At 54.0% G+C, this 19,406-nt stretch overlaps 1 protein-coding gene across 3 annotated transcripts in view; it reads left to right on the top strand.

Moving 5' to 3' along the window:
* Positions 1-418: 418 nt before the first annotated feature.
* Positions 419-19,406, top strand: part of CSNK1G2 (casein kinase 1 gamma 2) — a 46,196-nt gene continuing 27,208 nt past the window's right edge. Inside the window, exon 1 of one of the 3 annotated variants that reach the window (XM_072845220.1) lies at positions 419-552. The gene's annotated coding sequence lies outside the window, so the exon portion shown is untranslated. Of the gene's footprint in view, positions 661-19,406 lie in introns of all 3 variants that reach the window. The other 2 variants (XM_072845221.1, XM_072845219.1) reach the window with 2 other exon arrangements.

Raw genomic sequence — 19,406 nt, forward strand, 5'->3', positions numbered from 1 at the left:
GCAATCCCCCGTACCGGGAGCCACATCCCGCAGTGGGACCCGTCCCCTGTAGGGGGCTGTGCCCCTGTAGGGTACCCTATAGCGGGGCCTGGCCCCTGTGGGGGAGCTGTGCCCTATACCGGCGCCTGCGCTGTACAGGAGGCTGTAGGCAACGTAGGGGCCTGTCCCCACAGCGGAGCTGGGCCCCGTACCGAGGCCCCCACACCGGGCCAGGCCGCGCTCCCGCCCGCCGGGCAGCAGTCAGTTAAAGGGAGGCCCTGCCGGTAGCCGCCAAGCGCGGCGCTGCCGTAAAGTGCCCCGCGCTGCTGCAAAGCCGCCCTCCCACCGCTCGCCTCAAGCCTGCTATTCTCGAACGCGCTTTACGCCAACGCCGTTGCGCCACCACCCTCCCGTCGGCTGCGCTTGCGCCGAGCTCCGCCGGGCCTCTCCGCTTCGGAGTTGGTATTCAGGAAGGGCGCTTGCGCCGGCGGCGTGGCGGGGGGCGCATGGGTGCGCGCGGAGCCTACGCCGGCGGCGTAGCGTTGTCGCTGGCTGGCCGCTGCCCGCGGAGTGGTGAGGGGAGGCGAGAGGCGGCGTGAGGAGAGCCGGGCCGGGGGCGCCGCCATGGGGAGGCGGCCGCGGGGCAGCGGCAGCGCGGCCCGCCGCTGAGGGCCCGCGGAGGTAACCGCCGCCGCGGGGCGCCGGGGCCGCGCCGGGGTGCCCTGTTGCTGCGGTTCGCCCCGGCCGGGACCGGGCAGTGCCGGGGGGCCGAGCCGGGCGGCGCCTCAGGCGGGGGCGGGGGGCCGGGCCCGGGGCGCTGGGGAGGCTGTGGGGGCCGGGCAGGGCCCGGAGAGCAGAAGGGGCCGTGGGGGCCACGGGGCAAGGTAGGTGCCGGGGGGAGGCCCAGGCTTGGCCTGGGGGGCTGAGGGGGCCGGGGGGGGATGGTGGGGCTGGGGGGGGGCGCTCAGACCGGCCCCGGCGGTCTGAGGGGGCCGCCGGGCTCAGGTTGGGGTCGGGTCGGGCCCGGGGGCTGAGGGCCCGGGGCCGCCTCGCTCCGTTTCCTCCCGGCGATGCCTGTTTTGTAGCCCTGAGGAGGGGGTCCGGGTCCACCCGAGATCGCGATCCCCCCCGAGGCCCGTTTGAGGCCCGGTCGGTGGCAGGGATGGGGTCGGGCCTCCCCGGGTTGTGTCCCCCGGGCCTGCACCCTGCCCTGGCCTGCCCGGTGGAGCCAGAGCCTCGCAGGATGTTGGCTCCTTTGTATGTGGCTTTCCTCTCTCCAGAGGGGTTGGGAAGTGTTTATTTGGGGAAAGGGACTGTGCTGAATCTGGTATTTAAAATAGCTTTTTTTTTTTTTCCTTTAGCAAAGCGGGTGAGGATGAATGTGAGAAACAGGAAAAATACCCTCCCCCTTCTGCCCCCACTCAGACAGGCGCTGACTTTAACTGTTCCTAAGGCAGCCAAGAGGAGAGCTTTGCAGATGAGAAGCAGCTCTCCTGTGGAGCTGGGCCACCAGAGGCCTGTGGCTCCTGTTTGGTGGCTGGCAGAGGAGAACTGAGTGAGGCTCTTGGACCTAGGGGGGGCAAATAATGTGAAGTTGTGGGGGTGTTCGGGAAGGCGTCTTTTCTTTTGAGGAATGGCTTGTGGTCTGGGCAGCGTGGGGACTTGCTGTGTTAGGTGTATTTCTCAAGTTAAAAAATGAAGTTTGTTAAACCTCTTTCAAGTTGCCATGAAATTAGTCTGTTCTGAACAAGCTAGAGGTAACTGGGACCCGAGTCAAACCGTGTGTAAAATGACTGCAAGCATGCAAGAGTTTTGCACCAGTGTGTTTGGAAGTTGCCTCGTTAACGAATCCATTTGTTTTCCTCTTGTACAACAAGTGGTTGGATATCTGGAAATGAATTCTGAGGAGTGTAAGTTCATCTGCTGGCTGGACTGTCCTGTCAGCCTGCCGCTCGTGGCGTGCCCCCACCTCCCCACTGCCAGCACAGAGGTTTAAAAATTGGGCCTTATATAACAGATTGGAGAAAACGTTTGGTGTTTGCCAGTGTGTCTGAAAAAGAATTGCTGTAAATTAGGGCAGGAGGCCTCCATGGGGATCCTGTGGAGAGGCCTTCTCTGTGGCGGGGTAGGCTTGACTGCTGTGAGGAACTTGCCAAAGATTTGTTGATTTTGTTTTAATTCGGTGCATTACAGATAGGAACGTTGTTTGGTGATGATTTTATCACCGCTTAGCACCTTTTGGGCCTCTGGGTGGGTTGTAGTCTTGCAGTGCAGTCGAGGATGGTCTAACCCCAATCTGCTGCCTGGCTGGTGGCAGCTTCTCTCAGGTCTGTGGTGGTATGCACGCCTGGGGAGCCCCCAGTTTCCCCTGGGGGGAACTGTCTTGTTAGCTTGTAGAGATGGCTGCCCTCCCGTGTCAGTCTGCCTCGGGATTTGATCTCCTCCTCGTTAGCTTACAAATCTGTAAGGCCTTATAAATCGGTTCTGTAGTTTCTTTGCGAAAACAGCTGCCACTCTGGTTTGCGCTTGCATCAAAACGACTGGGGTGCAGTTGGTGGTGGTTTGCAGGGGAGACTGTTTTTTCTGGGCAGTTTCTCTGGGCGCACTGAATGGAGCTCTGTGTTTCTGCCCTTGCAGCGTGGTTTGTGTTTGGTTTTCTTGTTGCAGCACTCTTCAGAAGAGCGAGTGGAGAGGAGGAAGTTGGCACTTGCAGTTCAGCAGGTTTCTGGATTCTGCCCTGCGAGTGCTTCTCTCCACTGGTGTCAGTACGTAGAGAGGCTTCACATCGCCTCTTGTTTTGTATTCAGTCTCCAAGCTCCTGTGCAGCCCGAGTGTTGTCAAAACTGTTAATACGGGAGTGACTCAGCGGATCAATGAGAATGACATGAGGGTTGTGCTCATGGACAATCAGTATTTTTCCCCCCCACCCCCTCCAGTCCCACTGGGCTGGAAGAGACGATGTCCGAGAGCAACTGCCAATAAACATGTTTACTGGACTCGGGCCTGACTGTGCTCTGTAGCCTTCTCTCCCCCCCCACCGTGGTTTTCCTAGCTAGGAGGAGCTCTGATGAGCTGTGCTGGAGCAGCAATCCTTTGCTTTGGCTGGTCCGTCCAGGTATGTGCCTAGCCTCCGGTCTGGGGGCATTACAGGCTGCTAGAAGGACCAGTCCTCGCGTGAGCCAGTCTGGGTAGGAAGCTGTTTATCTCTGCCTTTCAGATAGGGGAACTGCAGCGCTACAGGCACTAAAGGCTTATCTGAGATGGTGAGGAAGCCTCCGGTGAGCGGCAACCCCTGCTCTGCTTTGGCTCCTTCCTGGGGGTGTGCAGGAGGGGTGCAGACCTCAGGGCTGTGGAAGAGACACTCTCCTTTTGCTCGCCAGGGCTGGCTAATGTGGGGTTTGGTTCCAGCGCATGGTGGCCTGGTTTGCCTTGCGCTACTCCTGTGACTTCCAGCTGCGTCAGGAGTCAAACCCTCTTCCCTCGTAGCACTGCTGAGAGGGGAGAGATTCGGGTGCCAACACAGGAGCTTCCTTCGTGTGCTTACAACGGCTTTTTGCTCACAGCTTGTGGGAACAGCTCTGCCCACAACCCTGTAATTGGGCTTTGACTAGGCAGACTTGGCTTGTCCTGGGCGCAGTGAGAAGCTGTGAAACTGAGCCTCCTTTCTCGGGCCCAGACACGGCGCGGCTTGGAGACTGCTTCGGTCCTGCTGTACCCTCTGAGCCAGGAGGGGAAGGAGGGGGAGCAGGTCTCTCAGCAACTCTGGGATTCTGCTGGAGAACAAGTTATCTTCCCGTTAGAAAAGCTGTGTGCTTATAAATAGTTCTGGGGTTTTATTAGAATGTATGTTTACACTTCATACTGGCAGTCTGCATCTCTGGTGGGCCCATCGCCGTAGAGAAGAAGCAGGGCTCGGTTGTGAGGAAAGTGTAAAGGTGACTTTCTGCTGGGGCAGCTGAACACGGAGTATTGGGGCTGTCCGTCTGGCTCCCAGAGTCACACTAGCTGCCCTCCATCTCCTGGGGAATTCTTCTAAATCCCTGCACAGGCTGCAGCCCTTCCTGTTGCACAGCCCCTCCCTTGCATGTTACGTTGATGCACTACTAATAACTGGCTTAAAAAAAAGCTCACTGCAGAGCATGCATCTAGCTGAGATGTTCCAGGATACCTCCTGCCATGTCTTTACTACGCTATCAGCAGCCAGATGGCTCTCTGGCAGCCAGGGTGAAACATGGGTCTGCTCTTTCAAGGTTTGTCTTGACCTGAGGTGCTCAGAGCTGTGATCCCCACCGCTCATGTTCACCATCCCTGCTGTGACAGGGAGGGAGAGGTGGTACAGCACGCACTGGGTGCAAGTGCAGTGCATGTAAAACCACAAAAAGTCTGTCTGTCTTCCTCTTGCTGTGATGGTAATGTTGCAGCAGATCAGCGCACTCGATAAGCGCTGAGGTGATCCCACGCTGTGCGATTTAGGAAAGGGTTCTTCAGGTAAGCTGAAACTTGTAGGTAAGACTTTGCAGGGCATTTTAAAATGCTGCATGGAGCAAGATGTCCATTATTTCTTTCATAGCTCACAGTAAGGAGAGTTTGCTCCTGGAGTAGAGGAATTCAATTAGTTCTTGAAAGACTTTAAATTGGCTTCTTTGGTTCCAAAAAGATGACGGACAGAAGTTCACTGCGTGTCCAGGAAGATTTCCCAGTGGCCATGAAGTCTGTATTCTGCTGGAAGGTTGGTGACAGTCGCATTTTCCAAGCAGCACCCTGCTGACATCTGCCTTCTCCACTGCAGTCAGACCCGTGTCGCTTAAAATGTTGCAGCATAAACATTCTCACTTGCAGGAAATGAAGGTCTCGATGTCTTGAGGCTAGTTCACCTGTGACAGTAAAACCAAGTGCTCTCATGATCTCATCTGCTAAAAAGACTTGCACTAAGATGGTAGCGTGCGGGAAGCCTGGAGTCCTCTCCTGTGAGGTCCAGAGGAGCTGAGCCTCAGGCCTGGGACGGGTTCACTGCGCTGCAGGCTGAGGTCTCTGCTTCCTCTCCAGCATTAACTTTTTTATCATTCAATTTTACATGTCCACCAATCAAAGAATGTCCTGTAGCCCTTTGTTATTTAACGTTATGTAATGTTTTTTAATGAGGGAGGCCTGGCTTTTGCTTTCCAAATAGTGAATTAGACAGTTGGCAGGTGACACGCAGGCTTTGTCCGCCTGAGAGGGATGTTCTTAAGTTAATAAACAGGGGTTAAGGTTGGTCTTGAACTTGGATTTTGTGAAGCTTTCCTTTGGAAGAGCTTTGCAGCCCTGCCAGTCTGCAGCTGAGCAGACCTGCGCAGGGGGAGTGGTGCTGGGAGGGGTTCGTGGGTACCCTGGGAGCATGGCCACGTCTCTGGGGGTTCATCCACCTTCCCAGTCTGGAGGCTGGAAAGTCTTGCTAAGAGTGGCTGTTGCCTGGGTGCGGGGGGCTGGGTGACAGGCTCTGAATGGTCAGCGGTAATCCAATTTAAAACCAGAACGGAGGTGTAATGGTTTTGTACTACTCAGAAGCTCCACTCTTACAGACTTGTCATTGCCCGATGTTTTTAGGTAGAAAATCTCGCTGCTTTTTTGCTTTTGAGATAGCACTGAGGTATAAACAATAAAGCAAGAAATCCTTTTTCTTTTCCTTTTTTTAGCATGGGCTGTCAGCAGTGGTGAAGTTTATACTCTCTGCCTGGTTTGCCCAGTTTGATGCAGTGAGAGGATTGTGCTTTCCAGCACCTTCTGTGCCATACGTGTGGGCGAGGGGCAGGCTAAGGCTCTCCTGGAATCCCCCCACCCCCAACTATGTCGATTCCTCCTATCCCGAAGGCGATGCAGTTGAAGCCTGGCTTTTGTGTTCCCAAGTACAGAGAATATTAAGGACGTGACTTAGAACAAGTGCTGGTAGTGGAGGTATGGTCTGTATGCTGGAAGGGACTCCTCGCAGCCGGGAGCTGAGGAGCAGCAGTCGCCTCTGGTGGGCGTGGGGTCAGCGTGCTATGGGACGAGGTGCTGGTGCTGACAGGTACAGACTAGTCTCCACCTTGAGCCTTGGGAATTTCTGCACAAACTTGCTTGCTGGAGCTTGTTGCTCAGTGGGCTTCGGCAGCTGGGGAAGTAATAGGAAGTGCTTGGAGGGATGGAGCTTTAACGCTTCCTCCCAGGTAACTTGCATATGATTTTAAACGCATGCTGTTTTCATAGGGATCTCTGCCCAATCAGGGGATCCCAAGAAGAGATTGTCAGAGTCCTCAGCAGTCCTCCAGCCGAAGTAGTAGGTGTTTTGGCGCAGGGAGGGGAGTAGAGAGAGGAATTCCAGCACAGCAGACCGTCACAGCTCTCCATCTCACATGATAGCAGGGGCTGTTGCCAGGAAGCAGCTCTCCACTGCTCAGGCCCCTCTTCTCCCTCCCAGGCTCGCTGCTTGGAGCAAGGCGCTCCTTGGGCTTACCAGGTCTGCAGGCACCAAGTTCAGGAGAGTGAAAGGGAAGCTCAGTCAACACACCATGCTGAATTTAGCTGCATATAGAATAAACACTGTGAATGGGAGTTATTGTGCAGTACAGGCACACCTGTGCTGTGCTGCAGTAACCTTTCTCTAGCTAAAGCTCTCTGGGTAAATCTGTTGTGGCATTTTGCCACGGAGAAATGGTGGGCAGACCCCTTGTGTTGGAGCAAACTCTGGTTTCAGGTGGTTTTTGGCAGGGGCTCCTTTGCCTCAGCTGTGAGGCACAGACGCAGGCCTGCCTTCAGCAGGAGGTGTGTGAGCAGCATGGTGATGTAGCAGCCCCGTCTGCCGATGGGCTTGGCTCGGCAGCGACGCAGCATCGCAGGGCTGCTTTGGGGTGAGGCGAGGCCAGCTCTGCAGGGGCTCCGGCCGCTCAGGGCTGGCTGCAGAGTCACGATGGGAGCTCTGCTCCCCTATTCTGTGTGGAAAATGCCCCCAGCGTCCCAGAGCCCGGGTGCAGCCATGCTTCAGGTGTACTGACCTCACTGCATTTTTTTTTTTCTCCTCACCCTTCCCTCTCCCTTTTATTGTGCTGACATCCCTCTGACTTCTTGGGTTCCTACCTTGCTGAGGTATTTTCTTGCAAGAGCGAGCACGTCTGCCAGGGAGCTGGGCTGCCTGCATAGCAGGAACAGCCTAGAGCATCTTCTGCACCGGAGAGATCAGTTTGCCAGGCATGGCTGGATGGAAAGGTGGGCGCCTTTGAGAATGGCAGTGGTGCAACCGGAGGGGGGAGGACAACATGTGCAAATGCCCTCACTGCAGTCTGGATGGCACCCACGGTTCCCAGCAGGTCTTCTCTAATGTCTCTCTGAGTATATAAGCACAGACCTGGAAACAAGATTCAAAATAATCCCGTGCACAGCGCAGAGGATGCACTGCAGCGGGCTTGGCTGGGTGACAGCAGACACCCGAGGTGTTATAATGCACAAGCAGGGGACAGTTGCCGCTGCTGGTTGTGGTCCTGGCAGGGGATGTGCAGAGCCTGAAATCTGACTTCTCCCTGGAGAAGAGTGTAATGCTCGGTGCTTTGCTCCTATTTTTGTTCGGAGCCAGAAATCAAAGTCCGGAGCAGTGCTTCTGCAGCCAGAATCATTTAAAGGCACTTGCTGTTGTTTTAGGGCCAATATTTAACTTGTGCCTATGATGAAGAATGTCTGTTAGACTCTAAATATTTGCCTTAAGGAAGAAGTTTGAGGGAAGAAGGTCCACTGCTGGGGGGGAAACGGGGGATTTCAGGAAACGAGTTTAAGTCTCTGCATTTACAGGTCTGTGTAAAACAGCCTGTGTGCCCCTTCTGGCGCGGCTCTGGCAGGTACTGAGGCTGCTCTGGCTGAGCCGCAGCGCAGGAGTGTCTGGGAGGAAATGTTTGTGTGCTCCGGCGGCTGGAGCAGGCAGCGGCGCAGGGTGTGTCTGCTCGCACAGCCCCAGTCCTGCGCTCCGGCTGCCAAGGGGGATTTAAAGGCACAGGTTTGGAGCTGCTTTCCAGCTGGGGCTGGTGTGGGCAGCCAGGCTGAAGCGTGCATAAACTTCCTGATAAAAGCAGCTTATCGGAAAAGAAATGCTCTGCTGCTTTTGCTTTCTCTGTGTTCTTTGGTGGTGAGAGTTCATTAGCTGTGAAATCCTCTGCAGTGGATCCTGCTAATGGCAGGGTTTCCTGTTCCCTGGACCTGCTCATTGAGGTGCTTGTGGTTTCTCCTGTCCTCTCTCACCTTTCTGTGTGATCCTTCTTGCAGTCTGCCACAAACACTGTCACATGGCCTCCAGTAAGCCTGCAAGGGTGTTCGTTTGCTGCTGGTCAGTGTTGAGCTTGTTGCATGTTTCTGGGCAGAGAGTGGCTCTGTGGAGCTGTGTGCTGGGATGCCGGTGGTGTATGTCAAAATTCAGGTCAGGTTATGCTGACATCTCAGTGGGCTGTATGGGCTGGTTGTGGTGTGTGAGGACATGGCGATGGAGAGGAGCCTGGTCCTCTGTTACAGCTCCTTAGGTGGCCTTAGGCAGGTGAGGCAGCCCATTTCCGCAGTCAGGGCAGGTTAGTAATTCTGGGTCTGGATGTGAAGTCTGGGCTTTCTTAGCTATACGGTAACCCTCTGCCCTGACTTCTCATGCTCTGTGCTCTTGATTGGATGCTTTTGGCCATCCTTGACTGTTTTAGTCGAGTTTTGCTTAGATACAGAAAGAACATGTTTTCTCTTGAAGCAAAATCAGGCACGCGGCTGTTTGTGAGCCAGTCCAAGGGGAAGGCTTTGCCCGGGCTCCTGTGTGCAGAGTTCAGCCCAGCTCTGAAAGGTTGAGAACTTCCTCCTTCCAGTGTAGCAAAGGGCTTGCAGGCAGCCCTCAATCCCAGCCTGAAGCTATGCTAAGGAGAGCCACGTCCAGCCAGAGCATGGCTCTGGCTTTTAGTGACAGGTTTGGTGCTGGGGAAGCAAAGGCTTTTGTCAGGGCACCGTCCAGCTCAGGGGGTGGTGTGGTGCTGGAGTTCGGAGGGGATCGGGGGCTGTGTAGGAAGATAGGCTGTAGAGGGGTTCATGTTCCAGCATGTGGCTGGCAGCCCCTCTGAGCACACACCCACGGGGCTGGCTGCAGGTGGGCACCCAACAGCACTGTGCAGCTGTGGGAAGTCTTGGCCCATTTCCATAATGAGTGTTGATGGGTTTAAGCCCACAGATTGGCTGCATAATGAATGAGGGAGCTAAGAGAGCTGTGTCCTGTCTGCAGGGACTGGAAGAGGTGATAGGAACTAGAAACATGAGTAATTAACTCAAAAAAAGAAAAGGTTTGGGTTTTGGATGAAAGGGTGTACTAGAGAAGGGGAAACGTGTGTTGGCTGGTGTTTCTGGGACAAATCAGAGAAGTGAGAGCCCAGAAATGAGGGAGAAGGGACAGTTTGTTCGTGCAAATAATGTTCCAGGTATTAATAGCAGCAAGATGAAATGGGTCCTCCCTGGGGGTGTATCCTGCGCGTTCTTTCATGTGGGTGATCCCTCTGACTTTAGAAATCAAGCCCTTTGTATACGGCCCAGAGAAGCAGGTCTTGAGCAGGTAAGGTAAAGGGAGGAACCAGTGAGGTCGCACTAGATCTGCCTTTTTGAGAGAGAGTAGTCTTTTGGATGAACCCCTTGAAAAGTTTCCTTTCCCAGTCCACAGCACCTCTGTAGCCACCTTTTTGGCTGTAGCCACTCCTGTGGTGTTCCTGTTTCTGTCCTGGCCTTCCGATCCCATGCAAAATACACACAGGTGGGGAATGAGGGAAGATGAGAAACAACATTTGCAACGTGCCTTTCTGAGGTGGAGGTTGGTGGCAAACCAAGTCCTTAATCCACAAAGCTGTCACGGTGCTTAAGAAAGGGTTGTGAGTCTGATCCTCTACGTGAGGGATGGAGGAGTGAAGAGATCCTGAACAATTTGTGGCATGACCGGGAATGGGATGTAGGTCTCTGGCCCCTCTGTTCTGAAGCTTATTCCTCCCTGTGAGCCAGCAGACTGGGGTATTTCTCTAGGTCTTAGAAATTTGTCCCAGTTAGTCTCCGGTTAGTTGAGATTCGTCTTTCTCTAACCCCCCTTTTCTTCTGTGAGATCATGGACGTGTCATGCTGCTTCGCTTCCCCATCTGTAAAATAAGCAGGTCACTTCTTTACCTTCGAAAGAGGTTGCAAGGAAAAATGTGTAATGGATTGAGCTGCTTGGTCTTGTAATAGAGGAGGTGGGAAGATAAATGCCTCATGGATCGCTCGTTGCTTCTCTGAAGATGCTGCTGACACTTGCAAGCTGATGGATGATGTTGTGCCACAGAGCATCCCTCCGCCCCAGTTACTCTGCAGGAAAGATTAATTGCATGGTGCTACTCTTTTTTTCCTCCTCATGGGCTGGGCTGTGGGTCCTCCTTGTGGTCCTGGAAGGCTGTCCCTGTTGGGTGACTGTCCCTGTTGGGGTGCAGAGCTGGGAGCAGCGTACGTAAGCCCGGACGGCAGTGAGCCAGCTCCCATGTGACTTTGCAGTAGGGAAGTTATTCTGGCATCTCAGCACTGGAGTTTGACAGGTCTTTGGGGAGAGGTTTCCCTGTGAACCCCCCGGAAGCCTTCCCTTCCTTCCCCCTCTTCTTTCCCCCCCAGTTCTTAAGGTTTGGCAGTCATTTGAGAGGAAACGTGTGGGGTTTTGAGCAGCCTGGGGAAGAAAGCAGAGAGGAAAATGGTGTTTGCTTGAATGTGGGACAGCTTGGCTTGGCAGAGCTGTAGCTCTGCAACCCAGAAATGGAAACAGCCCTTGTCACCAGTGGGAATGACACGCCCCTCCACCCACCCTGCTCCGGGGCTCTTCCAGGGCGAAGGGCCCGCTCTGGAGCGAAGTGACCAGGCTGGGACAGAGCAGAGCTGGCATTGTCCCCCCCATTCTGTGCCACCCTAGGGGAGTTGGGGAAGTTGCAATTAGCTGTAGTTTGGTGATTGAAGAGATAACTGGATCCAGGCACCCCTTTTTCCCCCGCCTTGTCTTGCAAAAGGCTACCCCAGATCTGCCAGTGCAGCTGCTTCCTAACCTGGTTCTGTCAAGAGGATATGGGTTAAGGGGAAAAAAAAAAAAATCCTACTATTAAAAGTGCTTATGTGAACCCAGATCCTGCTGACAGAAAAAGGTTTGGTAGCGATACACATGACAGGAGGCCAAGTAGATCTCTGCAGAGTGACAGTCCCCAGATGGGCTGAGGAGCGGGGGAACCCTGCTGTCACACGCATCTTGCCGTTGCAGTGCACAAGCCTTTGGCAGCCGGGCTGGATGCACACTTTGAATCTGCTGAGTTGGAGTCCTTGTGGGTCTGTTTCCCCCCCTGAAACTGTGGCTGGTATGTGAGTGGCTTGTTAGTAACCCCTTCTGGAAACCCCTTCTAGCTGAAGGACCCAGAGTGCTCAACTTGCCCCCATTCCCTGCGGGTCGAGTAACTATCCCCTTTGAGGTGGGAGATGAAACAGGCTGTGGTTTTCGTTCCTCCAGTGTTGCGTGGCTTTCATCTCAGTCGCTTCCTCCCCTACCCTGGTCCCAAAGTGGGGCTGGGAAGGAGCCCTGTTGTTTGAGCTACCGGGCAAATCTGTATTACAGCAATTGCCCATGAGAAGTGTTGATGAAGCTGATGGGGGAAAAACTGCCTGGTTTTTCAAAGCCACCCAGATGGGCTTTGCACTCTCCTGGCAAGAGCTGGTTGCTTTGCAGCACAGACTTCCCGGCCCTGTCCCTCATGTGGGCAGCAGGGCTGCCCCAAGCTGCCTGGCCGATGACCAGCATCTTCTCCCAGCTTAGGCTGCACTGCTGAGTTTTCAGATCCCCTGCGTGTGCTCCCATCGCCTCCCTGGCTCTACACTGAGTTTTCTGGGTGGTACAGCACAGGTCACCCTCCCTCCCCAGTTGTCAGGGCTGGGAGTCCCTCCTTTCCCCCACCACTGCCTGGTGAGAGCCCTGCAGTGGCAGAGCCAGGGAGGAAGCAGGAGATAAACGCTCGCCTGTGTCCCTCTGTATCCCCTGACAGAAGGTCAATGGCTCTTAAGAGGTGGTGCCTGCCCAGGCTGGCACTGGCGAGGAGGAGGAGGGAGGTGCTGGCTGAGCTCTGCCTGTGGGCGTGAGCTCTGCCTGTGGGCGTCCGCTCCACCCGCCTCCTGGAAATGCGAACCAGGAGACAAATCTGAAACCAATTGCCGCAGCCAGGCCTCTGACCCGCTCCTAGCACCAAGCAGGCGGTGCTGCACGAGGCCGGGTTACTGCCCTGGCCTGGAGAAGGTACCTGTGGTCAGGGCCACATTCTGCACAGGTGACCTTAGAGGGCACAGCAGCCTCCAGGGACCGGGCTTTTCTCCCTCTTCTGCTGCTGCTTTCTGTGTGATGTTAGGCAGTTATGTGCCTCAGCTCCCTCTTCTGTAATGACACTTCCTTGGTGAAGTACTTTGAGCCAGCTGCTGCAAGGAGTAGTGTAAGAGCCAGGGGGCATTTATCGTTTGCATCAGCTGACTGGAAAGCCCCTGGAGCTTGTGACTAGGGACATCAGGGAGATAAGATGGCTAACGCTGCTGCTTGGATTCTTGCCCAGCTTGCTGGGAGGGAAGGAGGTGTGTGCCCAGCCCCTGGAGCCATATGGCGTGGATGCCAGCGCAGGGTCATGCATGTGGTCTCTTCTGGGGTGTCCCACCTGGCACAACAGATGTGGTGGCAAGTACAAACTTTGAAATGGCAGCGTCCACACCTGGTATCATCTAGAGCTCCCAGGTGGCCTGGGCTCTGGTGGGACAGAGGGGTAACAAGGAAGTGGGGTTTTCTCATGTGTGGCTGCTTGGAAAGCTGTGGTTCAGAGAAAAGAAGAGTGTCTGCCGTGGACTTGTGGTGTGACTCCAGTTTGGGCAGCAGGGAAGTCCTGCCCTCCAGAGATGGTGGCTTCCGGGAGAAGAGCGAGCGTCACCTGCTATCAGAGCAGGTTTGTGCCCTGGCACATAAATTGTCAGGCTGGTGCGATGTGCTCATGGTAGTCCTCAGGCTCCTTGTCCGTCCTGCTCTGGGGGAGCCTTTCCCCTGCTGGCTCCAGGGGCACAGCCCCTGTGGGGTGCCAGGAACCCCCTGCTCCTGGTGACTTGCACGTGAGGAGGCCGTGCAGATGGTGAGCAGAGGGAGTGCTTTTGCTTATTCTGTGGCTGTTTAGGGGCTGCAGGGAGGGAAAATGGAAGTGCTGAGAGCTAGTGCTCTGCTAAACTTTTATCTCCTGCTCCCTGGAAGTTGGGAGCAAGTGAGGATGCTCTGGGTTGTTCAGTGATGCTGGGCCAGCTCCAGCCAGTTTCAAGCTGTTTGTGTTGTGGGGAGACCTGTGGTGTGAGTGTCCGAAGGCAGCAGTCTGTTCCCAGTCTCCTGCTCCTGAGGTTATTTGGGAGCCCGTCCGAAGGCTGTGGGGAGGAAAAAGTGCTGAGTGTGTTGCTCTGGCGTCCTGCTCCCTGGAGAGGAGAGCGCCTGGCTGGCCTATGCTGGTGTGTAGTTGAGTTCCTCTGCGGGGAGGAAATCTCCTCCAGGTGGATGAAAGGTTTTGAGACTGTCACCCGGCTTGGGGGAGGGAAGGAAGGGAAGGGAGCCACGCGCATCCAGGAATTGGCTTTTGTTATAGGAAACGGGTTGGGAAATGTCCCTTATCCTTTGGAGAGCAGATGTTGAGCCCCTCGCCCTAGCTACAGCTGATCCCTTGCAATGTCAGAAGGAAGCACATGTGGGATTCAAGGCTGTGGGATCTCTGAGGACATCCTCGAAAGGGTTGCGTTCTTCCTCTGCTCTTGAATGTCTCCCACCACTTGACAGCACTCCTTCTGAGACAGTGCTTGGATGGTTGCATCTTCCCGTGTCCTCTGCTCCCCTTCTGCTGCTGCCTGGCCCGTGGGACGCAGCTGTGGTTTGTGCTGTGTAAGCAGAGCCACGAGAAGCTCTCCCACGGCGCGTGGGGGGAGGTCTCGCCCCACCATGTGGTCGGACCCTCTGACTCATGCACACCAAAACACCTCTGCCTGGGCTTTCTCTGGAGCCTCATCCTGCTGTGACAAGTCATGGATCATCCCGTGGGCAGCGTCCCCCTCGAACGATGTCCGCAACACCAGTGCGGTGGCTCCTGCAGAAGAGGAGGGCAGACAGGCAGGGGCTGGCAGTGGCAGAGCAGTTCACCCGCAGTTTGGCAGCGTGGGAGAGCTACGCTGCGCTTCGCCCGGGGAGTCTGTTTCTCTCTACCAGGCTGTCGTACAAAGCAATCCACAACTCGGGGCTGCAGGGTGCCCCCTTCCTCAGTGACTGGTTGAGAGCTGCTCTTGACCTCCCCATCCATGGGAATGGATAAAGGCACTGCGTCGCCAGCAAGCAGGGAGCTGTTGTGTCGTCCGCTGGCTGCACTGATGGGTCTGGGCCTGGGGCTGCCTGCCACGGGCTGGAGCTTGCTCTGTGGCTCGTTGACAAGGGGTGAAGGTGGCACAGCAGCCCTTTGGTCACATGTGGTTTTCACATTGTGTGAGGATTGTTGCTGTCATGTCCTGGCTCGTTTTCCATCCTCAGGGGCCTGTCATTGTATAAACAGGAGGAAGTTTTTGCTGCAGGTCTTTCTCAGTGGGCTGTAGTAGAGGCTGTGGACCCTGCTCTGCCTTCAGCAGAGTGGAGAGAAGTGATGGCACTGTGCACGGTGTCATGTGTGTGACGAGGCTTTATTGATGGATTGGCCTTGTGGTGACGGTTGGGCTGTCCCAGCACTGGGAGAGCAGGACACCTTCCCATCTCCCTGCTTTGGTGGGAAGAACTGATTTCACAGATTGGGATTTCGAAATCTCTGGGAGTTTGCTCTTTCAACCGTCTGACTTCACGCTAATGTTAAAATACACGTGTGTGCTCATGTGTATGACTGCAAATTTGGGGGAGGGAGGGAAAACCCCAAAGTTTATTAACAGCAAGCAGTTAATGCCGGGCTGGGAAATAAGCCCATCACAGTGGGGTGGGAAATAGATGGTTGCTTGCCAAAACATCTGCTCTCCTGCTCTGGTGAGGTGTGTTAACAGCGCCGGCTGCGCACCTTTCTCTGTGGGTCGCTGTGGATGCTGGCTCCAAAAGGCACTGAGCAGGTGGGCTCAGGACTGGCTCTCGGGTGGGCACGTCCTGACCTCGCAGCTGCTGCAGCATTTCCCCTCTCTGCTCTGCTGGGCCACTGGCATGCTTCTCCGATGTCTCCTCACCTGCTGCTGTCTGCTTTTGTAGCTGCTGTTCCTCTGGGTTTGCTGCTGAAGTCCTCTTGCAGCAGGTTGTCCCTAAACCTTTTCCTTTCGCTGGGCAGGTTCTGCAGCCTCTGCCTGGTGGCCTGGCAGGAGGCAGAGCAGCTCTCCGCCGCCGTGGCTGTTGCTGCAAAGCAAAGGTGCAGCATGTCTCTGGCTACAGTGGAGGTGGGGAGAGAGCCTTCTTCTGTTCTGTCTGTCTATGAAACCGATGGCAACTCTTCTTTCGCATACATTCCTGTGCATGCTGCCAGATGTGCACTAAGACCCCTTATCAAGAGAAAGGCAAGCAGCACTTTATCTTGTTTTTATGAAAAGTGTTAGCTTTTGAGGGCATGGGAGTATTCAGGAACAGGGCTGGGGAAGTAGCGTGCTGGTAGAGATGGTCTTAATCTTATTTCAGGCTGCAGCGGCACAGGAGGAGGTGTTCTAGCCTCAGATGTGAGATGCGAAATGGAAGCAGTTGTTCCAAGCTGCTGGGTGAAAATTATCTATTTGTCTAGAAGCTTTTTTTTTTTTTTTGCCACTGCCTGGAGATTGCAAAGCAGGCTGTGAGCTCTGGAGATGGGAGGGAAGGAGGTGGAAAGGGAACTTGCCTTACTTGGAAACCTGACATCCGAATGCAATGTTTTCCTGCCTTGTTCCTGGAGTGTGGCCCAGCACAGGTACTGTCACAACCAGGCTGGTGATCTGGGTTGTGGTGGCACTGAATTTGTGTGTTTGTGACAAATGTAGGATCATCCCTTTCACAGAAAGGCTTTGCAGGTGTCTTGGGTCCCACCACTGCTGCCTGCCTCGTGCTGCTGAACCAGCGTCATGTACCTGAAGTTAAACCTGCTCTCGAAGCTTCTGTGGTGCTGGGGGAAGGATGGAGAGGGCACGATAATGCGTTAGACGTGCTTGTGCAGCTCCCGTTCTGCATCTGCAGGCGCTGCTCAACTTTCCGAGTCGGTCAGCCTTCAGCTGGATCCCCACGGTGCTGCAGGCCCAGCAGCTGCTTGGAGCACGTCTGGATCTGTCCTTGTTTGGCCTTCCTTTCCGTATCGCATGTCAGGGCAGCAAAAGGGTGGCTGAGTTGTTAAGGTGTTTTTTTTTCCCCACAGCTGAAGCAAAAATGGTTAAAAAGGATCTATGTCCAGTGGCAGAGGTTGAAATACGGAGTAGGGCTGTCCACCCTGAAGGTGCTTTGGGCTCTGACTCTGTAGTCTGTGCTCAGTAGCTGTTTGAGCAGTAGCTCTCCTTGGGCTTCTCTGTTTCCTAGGGCACAAATGTGACTCACTGGTTTGGGATACAGACAATCCTTTGGATACCTGCTTGCAGAGAGAGCCTATTTTGTGAGGAATCGCCAGGCATGAAAGCAAACCTCAGGTTTTGCAGTAGGTGAGCGTTAGGGACTTGACCTTTCCCAGCGTGTCAGTCAGATCTGGCTGGATTGTTCTACTCCGAAGCTTCTTGGGGTTGATGTTGGCTGTACAGCTGAGTCTTGGGCTTTATGCTCTGGGCAGGAATGGAGTAAATAGCGATATTGGGTCTTGACTGTAGAAATGAAACCTTTGCAGGCCCTCTCTCAAGATGAGCGTGCTTGTGACAATGGAATCGGTGCAAGAACTGGGCAGGACGGGACTGGTTGGAAAAGAAGCAGGTTCTGCTGTTACGTCAACCTCGGTAAATGTGTGGAGGGAAGAGCAGGAGAAAGGGAAGGCACGGGACTGGTAAACAGGTTTTTGCTGGCCAGCTGCTGTGGACTTTTGGAAGGCAGCTGGTTCCTTTGCAGCTCTGCCTTGTAGCTGCAGCATGGATTTAATTAGTATCCGGTGTCTAACTGGAGCTTGCCGAGTTGTGGATGTATTGTCTGGTTTAAATAGAAAACTCACTGGCAGAGCCGCAAAACCCGGGCCGGCATGCGAGGGGCTTGACGGCTGAGACAACTTGTTCAAGTAAGCGACTCTGTGTATGAAATGCATTATTGAATCCAGCTCTCGAGGTGCCGAGCAGGGACTTGAAAGGCACCGTCAGTGTCTTGGCTGGGGTGCCTGCGTGTGTCCCGTGGAAACCACTGGAACATATGGGCTGTGGGAAGGGATGAAGAACCGGGAGTTGGACTCTGACTACTGTCCTTTTAAGGTCTCCCAGCCAGAGACTCAGCTTTGTCTGTAATGAACTTCCTTTCTTCCAGTACTACTAACTCTACATGAGTAAAATTGAAACCACTTCAACATCCTAATTGGCTTTTTTTTTTGTGCTGAACTGTTAAGATGTGATAGGTTCTGCAGAATTACAGCCTTGGGTGATTTACTTCACGCAGGGGCAGAAGGTGAGCCTGTGTCTCTTCTGTTGTTGTTCAGAACCAGGTTTACTGCTCTGGTTACCCCTCTGTTACTTACAGCCTCCCTCTTACGGTAATAGCAAAGCAAGTTGCAGTTTCTCAGCCAGAAATTGCTTTGTGAGCAGGAACACCAAAGCGATGCTAGCACGAGCAGTGGGGCAGCAGGCTGGAGCTGTAGTTGGGCGATTTGCTGATCTTGCCATCTCCCAGGTGTGTACCAGAACCTCTCCTGGCCCAGAAGGCATGAGGATGGCCATTGCTGGTCTTGGAGAAGGGATACTGGAGTAGAGAGCAGGTAGAAGATGCTGGTAACATCCCAGAGGCATGACGACAGGGCTGGATGGGAAGGCGAGCAGGTATCTCTAATGCAAAATCTAGGGATTTTGCATTCCCAACACCCCACAGTGGTTTGGCGTTGCCACTGTTTCCATGCAGTGTGGATCCAGCACAGGGATCCACCATGGGAATGGCTCTTGAGATGGATGTGGCTCGAGAACTGGGAGGTGGCTGCAGTGGGGCTTAGTTGGGCACCATCGCATGTCACACGAGGGGTAAATCAAGGCGCATAGTACAGACCCCTCTTGTGGGGTCTGTAAAGTCAACCAAAAGCTGTTTCCCTTCAAGTCTCTCTAATAAAGCTTCAGTGTGTTTTCTGGTAGATTTTATGAATTCTGTAGTTGGAAGTTTAAGTTTTTGTGGCTGATGAGCCCAAAAAGGTGAATAGACTCTCTTATCTACTTGGTTCTCCGATGAATTTGTCTGACTTGTGCTGTGTTTGATCTTTTCTAGTCTAGTTTTCAGATCTGGTCTTATTTAAGCATGTGTATATTTACTATTATTATTTTTCCTAGAGAAGTATTTTTAGCTTTTTGCTAGGTTCCTGTGCTGCTGCTGAAATTTCCATCGTGGTATTTCCGGCTCCTTGGTAAAGCATAGTTAATATTTTCCATCCAGGTGTAACTGCTTTGGACGGGCATCCAACGAAAAGAGTGAAATTCTGCATTTGGCTGGGAGCAAATTGCATAGCAGCTCGCAGCAGTGGAGAGATGCTTCATGAAGTCTTCTTTGTGGCTGCTTTTACTGAGAGATTTAGGAGTTGCCCTAGAAGAGCTGTTGACTCTGCAAGCTTGTTTGTATTCAAAAACGTTGAGGATCTGGGTGGTTCTGAATTTGGACTGTCCAAAGCACGTTGATTTCCATTTCTGCTTATGCAAGCAGGGAGCAAACAGGCATCAAAATGGTCCCACTCCTGTTGGTTAGAGGGGCCTGTTTCCTTGTTAGATATTTTTGGGTGCAAAATAATTACTGCTGAACTGCTGCCAGAAAGCTGACTCTCAGTAAAGCTGACGCTATACCCACGCATCCATGCCTGCCTGCAGGGAGTTTTCCTTGTCCACGCTGAGCTGTGGTGCGAGTGGTCAAGACTTCAGGGTGAAGTCAGCCAGCTCTCTACCCTTCTGCCGGTCCAGGGGTGTTCTCCGGCACGTGGCTTGTACGGCTCTTCCGTGCTCCTCTCCAAAAGGAGGCAATTGTTTTAAAATCACACCAGCGTAGAGAATTCACACCTTCACATGAGTTCCTAGCAGCTGTTCAGAGTGTTGCCTTCTGGGCCCCATTGGAAACTGAAAACAGTACTACTGGTGGTTTTCCCCCTTTTTTACTAATTTAATTTCATTATGTTTAGAGAACAGATTTCAGCTTTGCTCCCACTCTCTTTTGGGACTGTTGCGATGCTGGAGTTGGATCGGGGGATGCTGTGCACACTCCAGGTTCATGAGCACATACTGCTCCTTGGGCAGTAAGAGTCTGGGATGGT

The sequence above is a fragment of the Ciconia boyciana genome, chromosome 24, assembly GCF_034638445.1.
Source record: "Ciconia boyciana chromosome 24, ASM3463844v1, whole genome shotgun sequence".
Classification (NCBI taxonomy): Eukaryota; Metazoa; Chordata; class Aves; order Ciconiiformes; family Ciconiidae; genus Ciconia; species Ciconia boyciana.